Source organism: Lagopus muta, chromosome 3 (genome assembly GCF_023343835.1).
Source record: "Lagopus muta isolate bLagMut1 chromosome 3, bLagMut1 primary, whole genome shotgun sequence".
NCBI classification, from domain to species: Eukaryota; Metazoa; Chordata; class Aves; order Galliformes; family Phasianidae; genus Lagopus; species Lagopus muta.
Window position 1 is genome coordinate 54,286,990 of NC_064435.1, and position 19,201 is coordinate 54,306,190.

A 19,201-nucleotide genomic window follows, 5' to 3' on the forward strand; every position below is an offset into this window, starting at 1 on the left:
AATTTTTTTCCAAGGCTCATGTGTAAAGTCTGATTGTGGATTTATGCCATGCAAATAACACTTTAAACCCATTTAATTATTCTAACGAAATTAGAAGCAACCTTACTGTTGAACGTACATTATGACAGAAAAGCCTGAAAAATAAGCTACTGCTTTGCCAGCTGAAATTAATTAGTTCCAGGGATGCAATCCATTCTGATATCCCAGTTCCCATCCAAAGCCTGGGAAACTCAGAAACCATTCAAGGTTTGTACTAGTATATTCCAAAAAATACTTTGCATTGGCTAAGAGCCTGGAAAAATACATCCTCTAGAAGTCAGGTCTTACAATTCATGATGAAAAATGCCTGGGGGGAGTTTAAATCTTCAGATAATTCAGTTCTTTAAAATTACAATTTTATTATATATATATATATATATTTTCAAATAATGATGTTTTAACATCTACTGTACTAATACATGAGCGGCTATTCAAACAAGTCTGTTAAGCATGTTATTTAATTACTTCAGTAGATGGGTATAGTTCTAAACAGCATCAAAATATTTACAATATCCATTTGGGCTGTAATAAATATCAACAACTCTGCCAAAAAAAAAAAGAGAAAGAGAGTAATTATAAGGTTAGAATTGGAAGATGTCTAAAATGCATTGTGCACATGAACAAAAATTCTGATATCTTTTAAGTAGTACATGACATTCATTTAAAAAATGTAAACACAGACTACATTCTAATGACAGCACATCTGCAGATTTTTTGTTTACTTACGTTTTACAAAAAAATTTGACTTTTCCTAAAGCACAGTTTGTATCTAACAAAAATAACAACTAAACCAGCTTTACAATGCCATATCTGACAATATTATTTTCTCTGTAGACTATTTTTACTTGATTACATAATGAACTTCAAGTACACATACAAAAAGCAATCTTTTTTTTTTTTTTTTTAATTATTTTCTACCACTAGAAATGGGCACATTTTTCTAACCCTCAACCCTAACACTCAAGGCCCAAATAATACACCTTGTCTATATGTATCTTCAACTTCAGAGTAAGGTGCTTTTCATGCATGAGAAATTATATACTTTACCATATTCACATGTGGTAAAGTTGGAAACATGCTCCAGTTTTCATGAAGCCAGCTTATGCATGTATGTTTCTTCCTTCTGCATGACACGCATTTACCACAAAAACCTGCATAAAAATATATATTTTTATATTATTAAGATGAAAAGAGTACTGATTTTTTTAAATGTTTTGTTCCTCTAAAACAATTAAATGATATGGAGCGATAGTGTTGTAATATCTATTCATGTTATTTCCAAATTGTGAGCATAAGTACATTTCATCTGCAGTTCTTTATGACCCTGTACTCATAATGCTTCTTCTTACGTTAAACAAGAATGGCTTGTCCAAAGAACACATCTAATTGACAAATTTAAGGAACATTTGAACAAGAGCAAACCTCTGAACTGCAAAAAAAGCTTGAATTTAAAAATAACATTCAACTCTAAGGTAGACATATCTGTCTAACATATTCAAACAAGCAACTATTTAATAATCATGGTATGAAGATCCTTCTGAGAGAAAATTATTTTTCCCGCAATCACGATAAGAAGTGTAAATAATTATATATTATTTTTTGTGATAAGTATATGTAAATATGAGAATTTCAAAGATTTGAATATTCAGTATCATAGTGAGAAACTGCACCATGAACCTGTGTATCCATCACCTCTTATCATTACTAGATTTCACATTATAGTCAAGAGAGATAGGATGGTTGCTGACAGAGCAAGTCAAAATTATTTAATGACTGACGGTCAAAACCTGAAACCTAAAGGAAGCCACTACCAGGTTTACTGAGAATTCTCTGTTAAATGGTTAAATTTCAGCCAGTGTGAGAGGGCAGGACTCACACATTAGCATGATCAGCAGTATCGCTTACAGAGGAACAAATAAAGGTATATTTTGCTGTGAATGATATATAAGGTTGTTCTTAATTACATGAGATTCTTTCTTTTACTCTTGCTCCACACATATCAGTACTTATAATTTAAATGTCCTGAAGATTCTCTTTCTTCTTTATTTAGATACTTGAATGCCAACAAATCAGTAATTTTTATTGTGGTGAACAACTCGTCTTTTCTTTTGAAATATATATTTTTTAGTCTTCTGATTTTTTGTTACCCTTTTCTTCCAGAGAAACACATTCACTGAAGCATCAAATAAACTAGAGGAAAAAAAAAAAATCTGCAATGGTTAAACAGCCTGATTCATAATATAATTTAAGTTAGTATGGTATTGTTACTCACTGTAATTCAAACTGTCATCTCAGTTATCTCACTTCTTATCAATATGCTAAAAAAGATAAACCTTTCTTCTTCTGTATGCAATAAAGGAAAATATTTTTTTAAAAAGATTTCGTTAGCAAACCTTTCTCAGGGGAACAAGATTAAAAATATTAGATTCATTTTAGAAAATAATTATTATAGTTCAGAGAAGAAATTATATTACATGAACGCGTTTTGCAGTTGAGTTGGTGGTACCACGCAGTAATTGTGTATGGTCTTACTGAAATCCTGCTTCTGTGTTGACAGAAGAAAGCTACTTTTTAAATCAAATTGGAACTTTTATTGTATTAAGTCATTACAGAACTTAAAAGATAAACAGATTACAAGTGTTGTTTATGACCTTCAGCCCTGATGCTTTCACCACAGAATATGAAAGCCATAACAATTTATCACACATCAGGTAGAGAAACCTACTATCTCAAAGCTGATGTCAAGAGCAGGTACCTTTAAAAACATTACAACTTGTCCAACAAAACAAAATGGCTGATGTTAGGCAGGGCCTCTGTGTCCATCTGGTCCAACATCCCTGCTGAAACAGAGCCACTCAGAGCAGGGTACCCCATACCATCCTCTGGTGGCCTTAGAAGATCTTCAAGGAAGAGACTCCTCTTCTTCTCAGGGCAACCTGTGCCAGTGCACAGGTCATCTACACAGTAAATTAGTGCATCCTGATATTCAGAACAAACCTCCTGTGCTCTAATTTTTGCTTATTTCCTCTTGAACTGGCAGAGGGCACCAGTGAAAATAACCTGTTTCTCCTGTGAGTTTCCTCTTGTGCAAAATCAACAATTCTCTCAGTCTTTTCTCATAGTAGAGCTGCCCTTCATCATCATGTTGAGTCTTCACTGGGCTGTATCAATTATGTCCATGTCCTTCTTGTACTGGGTGCCCCAGAACTGAACACAGTACTCTAAGTGCAACTTGAACAGTGCTGAGACAAAGGCTCACCTCTCTTAACCTGCTGGAGATGCTTCATCTACTTCAGCCAACATTAAATCAATTAAGACTCAATATCTGCTAAGGTAACCATATTAAGGATACTGTAATTGTTATAAATTTACTTTGAGAATATACCTATTAGCCAATCCTCTGAAAAGATATTTTAGAAAACACAGCATTATCTATGGGAAACAAATATAAAGAAAACATGAACACAAGGCTTGATTATTCACCTAGTGCAGTCAGTTATATTGATTTTCTATAGACACTGTATTTTCTTTCAAACAGGGATTAGGCTTTTTTCTTTTTCTTTTTCTTTTTTTTTTTTTTTGTTTGTTTGTTTGCAGGGTTTTGCTACAACAGCTTATACACAAATGCAGTTCTAGCTAGGACTGCACTTTCAAATCACATTTTGCAGTTATTGCTGACTTATCTATGGAGTCGTAATGTGAACAGTGTTATTTAAGGATGAAATAAAACTAGAAGATATACTGCAGAATTTGGATTAGTTTGAAAATAATCCAAAGTAAAAACCCCTGAAATTTTATGTCATGAATTCAAGAAGGAGCACTTAACTAAAGCAGGAAGAACCAAGAGAACCCATCAAGTGTTCACATTAGAAATTCTACCCATGAAAAATCTTTACCTTTTCATGAAAGAAAAATCAATCAAATATTTTGATAGCCAAATGTTTGTATGAATAGATAACAAAGGAGGGACTTTCTGGCCTGAGGCTTCTTACTTTTATCTAAAGTAAGAAACAGTTTATAATTGATATTCTGGTGAATATTTAATTACACAAAGTAGAAACATTTCAAAGGCAGAGCTGAGAGTACTCCTCTGCTAAATGAGGGTGAGACTTCTTTAGAAAATACTGTTGAGTATCCTTACAATCCTGCCACACCATAGGAAAGAAGGTTGCTGCAAGAGCTGATTAGAAACAAAATACTCCTATGAGTATACAAAGACCTAAACATTTCAGTTCAGAATAGGAACGCACTTATCTGCAAGTGAACAGTGATTTTTCCCACTTCAGCTCTGTGGCTCACATTGGAAAAAAAAAAAAAAAAAAAAAAAAAAATCAATGTACATAAACATCATTGCTTACAGAGGAAGTCAAACTGGAAGATGCACTCCAGAGATGAACAGAATGAACCTCAGCTCCTTCTGTGCCCTACAGAGCAGATCAGAATAGATACACTCAGAAATAAAGTTGTCAACAGGTGTAGTGTAGATTAACAGCACACTCAAAATCAACTGCTTCACTCTATAATTTATCTCCTAACACTTAACAATATTTATTAACATGGATGTACTCTGAAATACAGGTGTACTCTTCTCTCATTTTTAAAGCAAAGACTCATTTCTGCTATATACTATCAAATTTACTTCAGGCTTTTAATTTCTCACTGACACTGAACTAAAAAAGATGATTTTAAAATTTGAACAGTAGCAAACAAGTCTGCATGTACCAGCACCATATATATATACACACTGTTTTGCTCAGACATCAAGTTGAAATAATTACAAGCTTCTGCACAGATAGGAAGCCTTCTGTCTTGCAATTACTTTTCCTTCCAAAAGCTTAATCAATGTATTTATTGTTTCATACTTCTAGCTAAGCTTTTCAAAAGAAAATGAAACCCAGCAAAAGATAAAGCTTTCAGGAAACTAAGGAATGTAAAAATTATGATGAATTGGCATCTAAGTAAAAAGGTAGCTGAGCCATAAAGACTGGTAACACTGTAAGTAGAACATTTCACTTTATTTCTTGCAAATAAATGTAACTAATAGCTCAAATTTCAGCTTTATTAAGTGCATTTGGCACGCTTGAAAGGCTTTCTTTTTTAAACACTGGTAAGAAATAAGTTTTTCCCCTCGAGCTATCATGCCTACAGGATGCTCCCTGGAATTATATGAGCTTACCATTCTTCCTGAAGCCTGGCTTGCTTCACTAGTACAAACGGAAAGCCATTTCCATCTTGATTAACATTTAACACTGATAACAGCTACTTACTTTACACTGCAGGACAGCAATTTAATTTTATTTTATAATTGTATTCTTAACAGTGAATTAGATAGTTACCTCCTGAACAATTTGTATCAATACAGTCTGATTCACATTCCAGAAAAGCAAGGTTAAGTGCTAACCCTCAAACGAAGGAAAGCAGCAGCTGAGGATGAAAGTCCATTTGAAAGCACAAACCTTAGGCTAACATACTAGCTTCTTAAAGCAAGTCTTACAGGTTTAGAAATTGCTGTGTAGTAATGTTTAGTCACTTGTAAATCCAAGCATGATACACAGCATGTCAAAGGATAAGAATTTCCAGTATAATAACAATAAGTAGATGTCAACCAATGTCTTCTTTTTTTTTTTTTTTTTTTTTTTTTTTTTTTTTTTTTTTTCCAAATATATTTCTCAAAGAAGCTAGTAAATCCTTTCAAGTTTAGGCTGATTTGAAAATTTAAGCTTTCCAAGTTCAAACTCCTGCTTAATTTCTGGAACCTCACAAAGTGTCAAACGCTTTGATCTTTTAGCTGCTTTACATTGAAACTTTGAGCTTCTAGTTCTTTTTATGTAACCAAAATATATAAAAGTTCATGATGAAAGACTACTTTTCTAATTACACGTACAAAAACATAGGCCAGATACATGTTTCCAGAAAGTAACATTTTGCCTGCATTTTTGTGTGCAGGTGTTTATGCTCTGGATTCTACTTTCAAGAGTTTTTCATACTACTTGATAATGCCCCAAACAGGCCTACTTTTTCAGACAAATTGATTTCCTATCCATTACGGTCATTATATATCCCATGGTATATTTTTCAGTTGGATGCTCTGTATCTCATCTTCTCAAATAGAATGTTCTTGAACTACACTGTGCCTCTTATTACTATCTCTCTGCGTAATTTTCTAATAGTGAAGGGAATATTTTGCCACTAAAGTGGTTGTATATTACTGCTATGATGTTGTGCACAATTAAACAGCTGTTGCATAAGTAATGTCACAGAAGTGACTATATTTTATTGTGCTCTGTGGGCATATTTTCTTGTATACATCTCTGATAAGGATAGACATGAGACAAATTGCATTTATCACGTGTCTCCTTACCTTCACTCTGCACACTAATCCACATCCCTTAGAGCTATGTCTAGTTTAAATGAACTTTAACTAGCCTCAGAAAAGTCTGCTGGAAAGATATTCTTGGGGACAGTATCTTACTCTCCTCAGTGTTGTGTGAGATGAGTAGAAAATAGAACTCAATTGATTTTCAAGGTAGCTTCTGAAAATGCATTAAAACAAAGGACACTCAAAACAACAACAAAACAAATACCAAAACATCACCTAAATCCACTCATGTAGCCTTTTATCTGGCTAAAACACTTTTCCCTTCAGTAATTTTATTCCAAAGAAATATGGTGTTGTGAAAAAAAAATTTAAATAACAATATTTGTGGAGTTTCTATACTAAAAAAAAACAAAAAACAAAAAACAAAAAAACCCATACTTCTGGAAGAAGTAATTTACTACTCATCCTTCCAGAGATAACTTGCACATGAATAAAAACACTTATATGTCATTAGTTAAGATAATAATCCAGGACAGAGTATGACAGAGAATTAAAATCAAATATGCTGAAGTGAACATCTCATCCACCAATTTATGCAATTAAGTTTGCAGAAACAAAAACAGATTACATTTGTTGTGCATTTACTCTAAGTCTCTCTCCATCACATGTGCAATAGAAAATTCATTAAGCATAATAAATGCCCTCAACAGAGATTCCTGTTTGGAAATAATCATTTATATCTAAAACATAAATAGACACTGAAATAGCTAAAACAATTCCACAACTCAGTAGAATAATTTTGAAAATATTGTTTAAGTCCTTTATAGGATAAAATGCAATTACATTTAAGTTTTCTGTTTTTCCTTGATGAAGACTCACCTTATTTTGGAATTAGAAGATATAAGTGTGTATCAACATACATTCAAAAATTTGAAGAAGACAGTTTTAAAGAAAACTTGTCATTCATCTTTTTAATTCAAATATTTAGTTTTATTATGGTTTAACCAGTAGGTGGTTGAGAACCACATTGTTGTTTGCTCACTCCTCACCTCTTCCCAGTGGGATGGGAGAGAGAGCTGGAAAAAGTAAAGTAGAATTCACAGGTTGAGAAAACTATTTAATAAGACAGAGAAAAAGAAAATTGTTATGACTATGTATGTATATGAATGTTTATAACCAGCGATGCACAAGTAATTGCTCATCACCCCCCAGTCAACGCCTAGCTAGCCCCCAAGCAGCTGAAGAGAAAGAGAGATGAACTCCCACCTCTTTCAAAACACTTTCTGTATGATGTCATCTGGTATGGACTATCCCTTTAGAAGTTTAAGTCAGCTGTCCTGGTTCTGTTCTCTCCCAGCTCCTTGGGCCCTGCACTGTGAATAGCCTTGGTTCTGTACACTGAAGGCAGAGGAAAACTCTTCCTGAGTTCCATCGTATAAAGAATATAGGAAGCTGAGTTATACAGGCAAATGAATAACACCCTCAGTACAGTGCTTGATTTACTTTCATATAAATGCTGTTTACTGTACAGGCTGTCCCCAAACTTTCAATTTTGATGTGCTGTATAATTTTGCTCTGGAAATACTCATAACTTTGTTCAAGTTGTTAAGGGGAAATTTATCCCTCCAAAGAGTCACCACAGATTCTGAGAGCTGTATCACACGCAATGCTTTTAGTATGGATGGAAGATGCAATCAGTGAAATTCACTCACAACTGGTATGTCATAACAGTATGTATTAGAAAGCAGAAAGACAAGTGTCTCTTGTAAAGGAGTTTCTACATTTAACAACAGCGCATTCTCCTAGCAGCTGTGCCAAGGACTGAAGCAATAGGCTATGCTGAAGAAGTTCTGGAAACCCTGATGTTTGGAAATCCAAACAAGCAGTGGCTCCATCTTCCACTCTGTTATAAGCATTGGGCGGGTTTTTTTTGCTCATAATAATCAAGCATTCTGTAGGCCTAACAGTGGCCAAGGTACATACTGTCTTTATGCAAGCCTTTGCCTCTCTAATCAGTACTTCTGTACCATGAGAAAAGTGCTAATTGGGTCTGAAGGATAGTTGGAAAAAAAAAAAAAAAAGACAGTGTTATATAAGTGAAATAATGATAGCACAACCAGCACATTATTTAAAATGTCAGAAATACTTTCATGGGCTCTTAACTTAGATGTCCCTCCCTCAGAATGTTTTCTCCTATCTAAAACCTGTTTTAGACAGGAGATTGCACTTAATATGCAATTTTCTCTTCTCCTATGAATATTTTTAGAAGACGGCAGTTTTTCTGTGATTCAAAAGCTCCCAACATTCTTCACTGTTTTTTAATTTTTATGCTAACAAACACATGAATATTTAACAAATAAAAAAGTATTGGCAGACGGAAGAATCCATCAGCAAGACATTCCTAAGAGCTTTTCTTCAGTGAATTTGGAATGAAAATACTGTTAGATTTAATAATCATCCATTCTCTTCAATGGTTGCTTACAAAAATTAGGCTTAGTAATTAAAGAACTGGCAAAGTTTATAAAACCAGGTGAAATAAAATTAAACACTAAGAGGTTGCATTAACATAAGCCTTGATTTTGTGGTGGTCCAAATTGCCAATTTTGGAATAAAAACATTAAGTATACCATACTGCACTTTGTATTACATGAAGAAATCACTCACTTGAGCTCCATATCACATTAGTAAGTCCAAAGCAATCCATACGAACACACTAGTCCACTCCCTATCTAATTCATATACTTTCACTTTTCTCCATCCCTGCTCAGCTTCCAGGAAAAAGGAGAGGGAGAGTGAGGAAGTACACTGTTGCACAACAGTAACTCTTCAAAATGCACCTGTAAAAAAATATTTGGCTAAAAATCTCAATATGAAATAAAATATTTTTATTAGAAAAGAGATCTTATTTATCCTTGTGACATTTATAGAATTGTTTGGGTTGGAAGGGACCTTTAAGATTATGTAGTTCCAAACAACTGCTATAGGCAGGGATACTTCCTACTATACCAGGTTGCTCAAAGCCCCATCCAGCCTGGCTTTCAATGCTTCCAGAGAAGGGAAATCCTCACTGAGCAACCTGTTCCAGTGCCTCACCATCCTCACAGTAAATAATTTATTTCTAACATCTACACTAAATCTACCCTCTTCCAGTTTAAGGCCATTTCCCCTCATTTTATCACCTCATGCCCTTATAAATAGTCCCTCCCCAGCTTTCCTATAGGCCCCCTTCAGGTACTAGAAGGCCACTGTAAGATTCCCCTGGAGCCTTCTCCAGAGTGAAGAGTTCAGATCACTCAGCCTGTCCCTGTAGTGTTGACACTGTTGACAAGTGAAAAATGCCTGTTGTGGATCACTTATCTGTAATGTAATGTAAAAGGAGAATTACTTATAGGCTGATAAGCACAGATTTCTGCAGAGTACAAATCAAACCCTAAATTTTCATCGACCACAGGAAGCAGCAGCTTGCATATTAGGATCCTCTTTCATAGCATTATTTAAATGTATGCTAATTTCAAATATGAGAAGACCTAAAGAAGTCAGGGGAAACATTTACTGCATACAAATTTTAAGAGACTGCACCACACTACTGATAAAAGGATTTTCTCCCTAGAGGTTTCAGCCCTTTCATCTCTATAAATGCAGCATTAAAGAAAAGTACCAAAACGTAGTTTATTTTTTGTCCACATCAAATGCATTTGCTGTTTTTCTCACATGGGCAGTCTTTACATTTACTGTAGATGTGCGTATATAAAATCCAACTTTTATCCGTAGATTTATATAGCATCATCCTTTATACATTACTTGGGAGTAGCAAAATATGAAATCACTGTATCTAAGGAATCGGCATCCCAGCTGAAATCAAAAGGGTCTGTGTATTTTAAACACAAAGAAGAATTTCTTTATTTATCCCTATGAATAAATGATTAGTGAAAATTTAGAAATCCAAGATGTGAGAATAAGTGCTTTGTTGTCGTTCAGTTGCTCAGTGCTTTATTTTCTGTAATATAATATGTTGATGTACTTCAGCTTTCTGTCCAATGATTTAATGTGCTCCCTCTGTATCATCTTTTTTGCCCTTCCAAAACCTAATATTACATGAGTATTTTTAAGAGATTTACTGATGAGTGTGTCCCTCATATATTTTTCTTGATATGTTCCTTTACCTCTGGAAGTGCTTGCAATTAGAAGATAAAGAGCTTTAAATATCCATAGAAATTGCAAAATAAAATTAATGTTAGGCTATTTAAAAATAATAGAATTCCTGAATAGGGCAACAAATTATTCTTCAAAACAATGATGGCAAGTACTTCCTAAGATGAGACCTTTCCATTTTAATTAATTTAATCATAAGTATGCTCCATGCCTTGCAGTTATTTCTTCACAATATTATTGTAACTTAACAGCTCTATTAATTTTCTTGCCCAATACCTGTTTTATTCCAGTGACAACTGAATCTGTCATAATTTTTAAAAAGCAGAACTTAATCTCACAGTGTCACATTTACATATATACACACACACTATTCACATGGCACATCGCACACATTTCACTTACAGAGAGATAAGTACGTGTATTAGTTTGGTCTTAACCATCTTCAGACTCATCATGCGTCCCTGAAAAAAAAAAAAAAAAAAGAAGTCTTTTAGTCACAAGTACTCAGAGAATTAGGTTGATATTCTTAATGTTTCCTATACCTATATTTCTGTTTACAGATGTACGTAGGTTGCTCCTAAGTAACGCCTCCTATTTATTTCTATCATAATAGATAGAAGCAGCACAGTAACATTTGATGGAGAAAATTCTCAACTACGAAATGATATGTTTTCAACACAGTCACTAACCTTAGCTGTGCATTTTCACCAGTAATGAACAAGAACCTGCATGCTACACTCCTCAAAATCTGCACAGCTATCTGGAAAGAAGCTTGTATTTCATGTAGCTGCATCTAAATTGACAACATATGGCCACATAATGTTTTTTATGTTAACTTTTCCACCACCAATTTTAATTAAAGGAAATGTCAGCAAATTATTGACTGCCGAGGAACAAGTCCAGGCAATAGGATACTTTCTGTACCTGTTGTAGTCCCTGGAACTTAAACAACTATGCTGAAACGTATGTAGCTGCTGCTCAAATGTACATTAGCTGCTGCAATGCAGCACTAAGAAAGCCTTCTATTCTTAGAATTGTCCTTCAGTGATCTGTTCAGTGGCCATCATCAAACAAATCATATCAATCATAGCATGTATGTGTAACCTCTAATATAAATAAATATTTTTGTTCCACTATTCACATTTCTCACATGGCCTGTTCGGATTCTTTAAGTCATTAGCATGCTTCTGTCTTGTTTACTCGAAAATCCAGAGAGGAAGTCATTTCAGAAATACTGAAATGCATGAAGATGGCAAGATTTTTTTTTATTATTTAGAACGTTCATACTTATCTTTTGAAATAAGTAGTAGTCTAATAGCATTTCTGAATCCATTGCGTAAGGTATAGCTATTGATAAGAAAATAAATTTGATTTTGTGAGATAAGGTACGCAAACATGTCCCCACTCCTAGAATGAAAACAAAACCTGACATACCATATTAAGAAAAAAAACTAAGCAGTTCCCAAGAAACTTCCTTTTTCAGATAAAAAATGTAGCAATTTCATTATTCATATGCCTGCAGATAATTCAGTGCAACTATTAAGCTTCATAACTCATCGGGGAGTAACGTTAAGTCTGTTTCACAGAAATCATTGTTATGAAGCACTCAGTGACAACACCACATGCCAGATACACTTGCTTATGATTATTGTCATTCTCTTCCTAAACTCAAAGACAATGGAACAACTCTGGAAGAGTATCTTATCTTAAACAGCATCAGGTTTAAGAAGTTGCACCACCTATTCATTCTGACAATTTCCCAGAAGCCACTGTGCTCAGATGGAAAAATAAAATCTGAAATGTTATGTGCCTATTTAAGAGCCCCGAGAGCCAACAGCAGTACCTTAGACATTAATCTATCTTCGATCTTAACAACCATCTAGACTCCTTTTGTGCACTAATAGTCAAAAGCAATATTTACTGCACTAGCCTCAGGCCAACAGCTTTTGTTGTTTTTGTGTTGTTGCTTTGTTTCTTCTAAAAAGCTCTTTACAGCACTCCTCTAATATTGCCCAGTACTATACTCTAGTGTTGAATTGAGAAAAGGCAGTTTTCTGAACCTGAAAATGGCTTCTGGAGGGTGAAATATAAAATTCTTAACAATGTAAAGTAAAATAATTTCAGATCAATAGTTTATTCACAATTGCATTAGTTAATTCAGCCTTCCTTGTCTCTATCCATGCTGTACACATACACTTCTATGCATTCTTAAATTACCATGTAATTAATATATATATTTTGAATACAGCAGGATAAAAAAAAACAGCCATCCAGATGCTTTTTAATTATTGTCTTCAGGATAGTGCGACCAATCTCATTCTGCTATCAGACTAAGGTAAGGACATCTAAATGAGAAGTCAGATAATAGACAAATCAGGTGTACAAGATGCTTAGGACTTTGACTTTCTTTGAAGATCATGGATTTCATATGACAAATTTCTAACATCACTATCCATAAAAGAAACGCTAGCGGACATTTGAGACAGTGTCCTAGCTCATCCACAGACAGTTCACAGGCAGATTTAAGGCTCTGGAACACGTGAAGATGCAACACTGACTGTAAATCCCAGTGAGAGAATATTCTTTTATCTGTATTGCTGTCTGAACACCCCTGTGTAAAAGGGAGAGGCTGTTATGACAGATTGCTCTCCAGATTCACCAGCTTTCTTCTTCAGTATTCTATATCCAGGGCCCATTTCTCTCTGTGCTTCAGTAGATCATTCAGCTGTTCTTAGCAAGTACGTTAATACCATGAATACTACGCAAGGAGATCCAAAACATCTTTTGTTGGCTTTTCTCTCTTTCAGACACCTTACTTCACAGACTGATGGTATTATGCATCACTATTATTCACAGGCAAAAAGTGAAATGAAGTGCTGTTCACTTTCCTGATGTATAATAGAGAAGTGGCTTTTACTACACCATCTTCAGGGAGTAATGTAATAGAAAGACCACTTTTTGGCTAACCTATTCAAATTGGCCCTCAGAGCCACTAAATATATTCCTGACATTTGTATCTACAGACTTTCCATCCTTAACAACTAAATAAAGTTTTAAATATAACCTATTTAATTTAGCTGAAGGTAAATTTAATGCTAGAAAAATATTGACTTGAGAATTTAAATTTAAGCCTTCTCAAAGAAGAAACACAAGATTTTCTGCAAAAAAACTGCCTGTGGATAAAGCATGTGATGAATGTAGCAGAGCGTTCCAGTCACTTTTTATGTGGATAATTCTGTATAATCAATTTCCACTCATTTATTTTTGTCACCCTGATATGTACATCTTGACTTTTTTTTTTTTTTTTTTTTTTAAACTTTTTGCCTAGGACCTCTCTCTTCTCTACAGCACTGAGTTTCAGCATTATTAACACTTACAGATGATTGAAAATGATTTCCAAATAGACCTCTTTCCTCAGTTTTCCACAACGATGTGCATGAATATACACTCAAATGATTGATACTAAAAGGTTTCCTAAAGTATCAGATTACGTTCCCTAGTCATAGATACTGTCTCCCATTAATTTTTAAGAGACATTTCTGCTGAAGATGTGAATATAACGCAGTACTTGCCTTACTATAGTCGCATTTACAATAAAAAAAATGAAGAGAACACGTTATGGTGACAAAGCCAAAGAGACTGGTAAGAAACAAGTCAGCAGATAGAGAGTTAACTAAATTCATGTACATAAAACATTCATTGTTAACTAAACAGAAGAAATCTAAAGAAGTTATCAAGATGATACATTATAAAACTTCTATAATTTTTTTTTAAGAAAAATACATTTTTACATTTGCTCATCCCTTAGTTGAAGTACGCTGTATTACAAATATTTATCCAGATTTGAGATAGAGAATAATTTACTTTCCTTTATGATCACATAAATATTTTACTTAATGTTTATAAATATTATAAATATTTATATTATAAATATATACATAAATATTTTACTTAACTTTATGATCACATAAATAAAAGAAATCCCAAGAATTTCTATCATACAAGAGCAAGAAGCAGTCTAGAGTAGAATACATGTATGGAGCAGTACATAACTGAGAAACTCCATTGCACTGTGCTTTGACAACTTCTTTCAAGAAAGTACAACCCATCCCATAAAAGGACAATCAGCTAATTTTATGAAGCTATTCCCTATCCCACAATCAACTATTAAACTTGGATTTCATCATCAGTCACTTCAGATTCTGCCTTGGGAGCTTCAAACATATGGTTCCCTACAAAACTTTTTTTTTAAAAAAAAAAAAAAAAAAAAGAAATCACCAAGATCCTGCCTGTGCAACTTTTTTTTTGGTTTTGTGGCTATCTGCACTCTTGCTAGTATTAGAAAAAGTTCACCTTAGATGTCCACAAGTAGTTCTGCAAAGCAAGAACTTATAACTAGATTAAAGAATAAAGCATACATACACCTGTTTTTGGCCAAGTACATAAAACTCAATTTAGCCTTTGACTTCAAAAGTTTAAATTAGATCATAGCTTCATGATATGAATTATTAATACACTAAATCTCAAGATGCATGTTAAGAGCTACACTAACATGTCAAATCAACGTTGCCAGAAGGTGGTAGAAAAAAGTACTAGAGGAGAATGAGTTTAACAGAAAAACTCCAGCATGAATGGAAACTAAGGTAAAAACACTTCTTCTAACACAATGGAATACAAGAGCACTATAACTTCTTAACAGGAAAAAAAAACAAAAACAAAGAAAAAAAAAAAACCCAGTAATACCATTGCAATAACATCAGTAGGTCAATAATGTTTGGCATAGTATGCTTTGCAGATTGAGTTGTGCTCATTGAGAATGCTATTACAATACCCCACAGCAAGGGAAAGACAGTGCTACATGTAAAGAGTCCGGGCTTTGCTTAAAAAAAACTAATGTACTTGAATTATTAAGGGAATTACCCATGATACAGGAATTACTTGATATCAGATCTGAACGTTAATAAAATAATTAGGCTATCAAGCACGTTCAATAATATATTTATTAGTTTGGCTTCATAGTTTTCAAAAGTAACTTTAAACTTGATAGCTTTCTTCAGACTAATTCCAGCTACTCCAATTTTGTTCTAGCCTTTGAAATCCTCTTTCTTTCTCTTCTTCTCAGATATTTGCCATCTAATTTTAACATTAGATCAAATTGTTTTTTATCACCCAGTATGCTGAATACTCAGTTTGATCATGTGTTCAGGCAAAAAAAAGTAGTAACATTTCACTGCCTTTATTGCTATTGAAATACAATTACCTCAACAGTCACATGTGTAACATTTAACTTTTCTTAGGTAAGAATGTTAAATCTAGCCCAAAATATGTTATTTCCTTGTTTCTAAACACGTGGGACTTTTTTTGTTCATTTGTTGGTTCTGCTTTCCTCTCCCTTCTACTGGACAGCATGGCCATGCACATACACATTTTCCAGCTAATTTTCAGTGATTCAAAGCTTCACTCTGCAGTCATTTTTAGTTCTCAGTCTTGTTCTTCTTATTATTTGCTACCACAAAAATATCTTTTATGATAGATTAAGGGAAGCTTTTTCATCATGGCACAGATTAAAGCTTTAAAGCTTTTCGTTTGAAACTGCAGCTGTCTCCTTGATCTTGAACACTTTGGAAGCTGCTTTCATACTTTCTATTAAGTCAGACTTAGGATTACCTTTTCCTTTAAAATTTTCAAACTTTCACAGAAAAAGGAGGCAGCCCACTTTGGAAATTTACAATGAAAGCAAAATCATTACAAATGCTGTCACTGATACTTTCCTTAGAACTTCTAAGGGCTCCAAAAGTAATGCCTCTTGTTTTATGATGTTGGCCAGTGACAGCAGAGATGGATGTTGGTGGAATGGCAGTAGAGGCTGAACCTTCCCACTATTATTCCATGACATTTTGTTGCTGTGTGACATATGGCAGCAGAGGGGCAGTCTGACAAAAATGCATCTGACAGAAGTGTGTATGAAGCAGAATAGTGTCACTGAATTCCTCAGTGAGGAAAAAATTGAACACATTGACATTCACTGATGCTGGGTTTTGATGGAGACCAACCAGTGCACATGAGTACAGTGAGGTGATGGGTGGTTCTTTTTAACAGTGAAAACCGTGGCAGTGTGTCATCTTCACTAATGCAGATTTTTATGAACACAGCAGGCAGGCTCTTGTTCATGGATGGAAAGAACACATAGCTAACGGTGATAGCTATGATGAAAAATGGTGTTTTGTAGCTGACAATTTGCTCTATCAGACAATGTCATCGTGCTCACTGTAGTTCTTGTAGCTTCTGTGGTAATAAGTAGGAGGCATTACTTAAGAGCAACCTACAGATTTCTCAAATTCCTTAAAAATCAAGCAAATACTCCACTTGTTTAGTACCATAGATCATGCTCATATCAAAATGCTATTCTACAGTAAAATTCTCAAACATTCTTCAAAAGAAAATATTTAAAATGCAAACTTTTGCATTGTAACAGCTACTACAAAAATGAAAATATTCAGTTTAGAACGCTCTCCTCCTGAACAATTATAAAATTATAATTCACAGGCTTGTGCATACTTGAATATACGCTATTATTTACTATACTTTTAGCATTTTATTTCAAGTAATTTTCTCATTTTATGTTAATGATAAGCCCCTAATTATTATAATATTTGCAAAATAAATAAGAAGTAGTAGTAGTAAAGTAGTAAAACTAGTAATTAGTAGACCAAGTTACATGGCCAATCTACCTTCCTTCAGCCCTCTGAAAATCCCCAAACCCTGAAGTTTAAGTAATGTGAAGGACTGTAGCAACTTATAAAGTTAATAAATGACGCAGCCAAGAGGTACGACCTTTCTCACTTTTGATTATCATAACATAAAACAGACCACAGGATTACAGCACATATATCAACTGGAGTACTATGAAAGACAAAACTGCTTTTCTTTTTGTCTCAAAACTTACTTTGTGAAGCCTTTCTGGTGATAAGACTCTAAGTGACAACTGCAAATTATCTAGGGGGGCAAGTGGTGGCTGTCATTGTGCCACAGAACATCTGCTGATGATTGTAAAGATAAGCAGAAGCAGGACAAACAGTCTTTTTCCAGGGGTGTGGCTTGAAAGAGCTGACCACTGCAAAAGGTGATAATGCTTGTGCATGGCAACGAAGGGATCACTCCCTGCTGGCTTATCTGCTGGCTTATCTGCTGGGCCAGGTATGTCACACTAACAGAGAGAAAAGAAGAAAAAACCCAGAGAAATGGGGGATAAAAAGGCCTTCACTAAACTGAGGATTTTGGAGAAGAGCACCCAAAGAAGCCTTTGAAAAATTCCCTGAGAGGAAAACCTCTTTTGAAGAACCACTCCCCCTGCACTCCCAGGGCCTGCTTGCCGCAAAGCTTGCTGGCTTCCTCCCATCCCTTGTGGTGACCAGATGAGTTCCTGAGACCTTGCTGGACACACGGTGGTGACTATCTGTCTCTGGCTTTCTATAAAGATTCCTTGCTTTTTATTTCTTATCTCTTCTCTATCGCCCATCTCCCTTTCCCTATATCTCTAGGAACTAGGATTTGTAATAAACTGGTTGGGCTAACATTTGATCTGCTATGTCTTAATCTCGCCATTGAGTATATTAAAAGAACCTCTTCTCCCTCCTGTAAATTGGAGTGAGACAAGTATCGTTTTCCATAAAACATATTTCTGCACTCTGAAACACAACTTCACTGCAGTTGACTCCTCCTAAACCTTTTGCATGTACTGTTCAAGTGCATTACTAACACTTTTTTTTTTTTTTTAATATGCATGTAATATGAGCTTATCTAGTTTCCTGTAATTGCAGCTAGGTATGTCATCTTGTTTATTACTTAACTGCCAATTACATTAAAATGATGCATCTTCTTATCGTCCCTTATAATCTAGATTAAGCAAATGTTTGTAACCACTCATACCAGCTACAGATTTATTACACTGCATGAGCAGAAAACATCAACATCTTTCTATCTCAATTTTCTTTGTAGTTGGATGCCAAAGAACTTTAAATAACTTACTTTTAGCAAAATTGAAAAATCTTACTTTTTCAGTTTTATTCATTAGCTGAAATGTGTTTAAAACTATCTTTGAAAAAAAAGCATTATTTTGATATTTTTATTTTTCCCTTAACAACAAGTGCATTTGTTTTGAATATCTTCATACATAATCCACCATGAGAGTGAGATTTAATACCAGTACACTAAGGAAAAGGCACAGAGCTTAAAAAAATAAAGCAAGTAAAAAAATTTTTTTTAAAAATGCACAACAGTACAAGTTTTTTGTGGTTTGTTTGTGTTTTTTTTTTTTTTTTTAAGGACTGTTTTGTTGACATAAAATTCTGATTCTTAAAAATAAGAGTGCTACTGACTGAATTTAAGACTAAGCATGCTCTCTCTGTATTGGTAATACATATATATTGTTTCAAATTATATGTCAGCTGACCCAAACTACTGAAAGGAGGAAAGGATTGCTTATCTACTTCAGTGAATTCTTCTCTCCAATGGATAATGACTATTATCAAATGAAATACATTGAAAAAGCTGGATTAGTCACAATTTAATTCCTTGATTACAAGGATTTTTACTGGAAAGTTTCTATGCTATGACAAACAGCTGCAACAAAACAATAAATCAAGGAATTGCCAAAGGTGAGTTGTTCTTGACAATTAAAGAAATCTGACC

At 34.2% G+C, this 19,201-nt stretch overlaps 1 long non-coding RNA gene across 1 annotated transcript in view; it reads right to left on the minus strand.

The window, feature by feature from the left end:
- Positions 1–259: 259 nt before the first annotated feature.
- The window catches only part of LOC125690724 (uncharacterized), a 33,556-nt gene continuing 14,614 nt past the window's right edge, over positions 260–19,201 (minus strand). The window contains exons 2-5 of the long non-coding RNA XR_007375757.1: positions 10,913–10,971; positions 4,398–4,463; positions 1,087–1,190; positions 260–582 (exon numbers count right to left, since the gene is read on the minus strand). This is a non-coding gene — a long non-coding RNA (uncharacterized LOC125690724). The remainder of the gene's footprint in view (positions 583–1,086; positions 1,191–4,397; positions 4,464–10,912; positions 10,972–19,201) is intronic.